This window comes from Ctenocephalides felis, unplaced genomic scaffold (genome assembly GCF_003426905.1).
Source record: "Ctenocephalides felis isolate EL2017-DRISC unplaced genomic scaffold, ASM342690v1 CF-g0.4_SCAFFOLD_00845, whole genome shotgun sequence".
Lineage (NCBI taxonomy): Eukaryota > Metazoa > Arthropoda > Insecta > Siphonaptera > Pulicidae > Ctenocephalides > Ctenocephalides felis.
In genome coordinates, this window is record NW_020536999.1 from 76,453,119 (window position 1) to 76,455,324 (window position 2,206).

Consider the following 2,206-nt stretch of genomic DNA (forward strand, 5'->3'; position numbering starts at 1 on the left):
ATATGTAATAATTAAACATAATTATAGTAATAGGTTTAGTTTTAAGATTCCCCCCATTAGATAAGTCGTAAAATAAGAAGACATATAAGAAGTTATAGTGGGATTTTTGTTTGTGGGAGTAGGTTGTTGCAACATAAATGTATAAATATAAGTCTGCAGGCTTATATCGGGACGCCATATCGGATTTACGCTTTTGTTTTATGGTTATATATGTGAGTTGAAAGCTGGGCCCAGTAGTCCACGAGCGAGGACCATTGAGATGTCCGAATCGATGGACGCGTACGGTTTCAATCGGGGAAACCGCCCTTAATCAACCCCGCAGCCGTCGAATTATTATGTGAATTATTATGTATTATGGATTATTATGGAATATGTTTGGGAAGGTACCTTCAGCGAAGACCGGGATGGCGACATAGGTCGCAGCACGCCATCTCCCGTCAAGGGGGCAATTTGGGGTACTTTTGTGCCGGGCTGAGGAACCCCAGGTGTGTCACGCTTACATAGGTGTTAAGTGTAAGTGCCATTTGTTTTTGGGTGGGCATAGACGGTCGGTCTAGAGATATTATTATTGGTATGGGGCTCTGCGGGGGGAGCAATGAAGGAAAACTAGATCCTAGCCCCCATCTGTGGTCTTGTATTTGGGGGGCAATCACACCAGTAGAGGCTGAATTACAGTAAACGTCGCGTCCGTAAAAGTAAACTAGTTATTTAAATAATTGTATTTTGTAAATTGAGGAGTATTTTTGTTTCTTGTTTATTGTCATATTAGTTTCGTTTTTTTTTTCTTGTCAAAGTTTTTCCGCGCGTTACACAGTAAAAGATTGATTGTCCATATCATCGGGTTCATGATTTCTGGCGAACTGATTTATAATTCGGGTTACGGTTATTCCATTAATTCTAATACTACAACCAAGAAAATAGGTGACAGCACACGCACATAGGATAAGATTGCGTTTCAAGGAAACGTGTTACGAAAAATTGTACGAAAAACGATTGTACTTCGAATATTTTTTTTATTAAGTTTTTGTCTTTTGTTAGTCTGTGTTATATAACTACTTTTTTTTCTGAGTCTAGTCTTGTTTTTCTTTTTTTTTTCTGAATTGCTGAGTACAGTTTTTCCCAACACGGTTTCTTTGAGAACGAAATAGGTTAAGATAGTCTTAAGCAAACGGACTTATTTTTGTATTGTAATTTTTGTGTTACTGAAGGATTTTGTTTTCGTTTTTTTTTGTATTAAGGATGTTATGTATTTTTTTATCAGACCCGTGTATATGTAAGTTTATGTTTACTAGCTGCTACGTGTTTTGAGTTTGTAAACAAAGGGGAATAGCTTACCAGGATTCTAGGAATATCTGACCGGAACCACAACGCCTAAAGGATGGCCAGCACGCAACCACAACTACAATCATCGTCTAGCAGCCAAGGCTCACACTTGAGCAAAGCCAACCAAGTTAACTAGCCAACCCAAAGACGAGGACCAAAGGGCAAAACAGGACCCTACGAAAAACACCGGAACAACCCGGAAAAAAACAGGAGAGGGCAATAATTTCAACTTTGAATTTAAGAGCCGAGGCCGACTCTACTGTGACAGGGGGGCGTGTAACGACAATCGGTATTGTCGTCAAAAGGGTTGCATAACCACCAGTGCAATGACGCTCCCCCACCACGCCCAATAGGGATGCCAATATAAGGTCCAGTCTGGGGTTGAAAAATGGCATTAAGAATTGTATCATCCTCTGAGGAGGTCAGTGGGTCCACGCGCCAGGCGCTGGACCCGCTTTGTGTATAGTGGTGTGTGTGTTGTGCCAGGAGAGGAGAACCCGTTCCAGTAAAGGTCAGATGCATTATTGGTTTTATAAACTATTCCCTCCGTTCCGCTCCGTTCCGTCGTTATCGTTACTCCGTTGATACCGATTTACGTTAGTAATTAATAAAGATTTATGAGTACGTTAGGTTTTAGGCAAAGGGCATGACAGTACGTAGGTATTGTCATGCCGTGACACCTGTAATAATTAGTAATAATTAAATAAGCTAAAAGTACATTCTGTTTCATTCGCGTAGTTAGTTGGCTTTTCCACAGGTAATTACAGGGTGGTTATAGAAGTCGGGTTTAGGAGTTGGTGTAACCCTTTCGTTGGGGATGCAACGCTAGATGTAATAATTGGAAGTCGTTGCATATCCCCTAAGAAAGGGAGCATCACCCCTT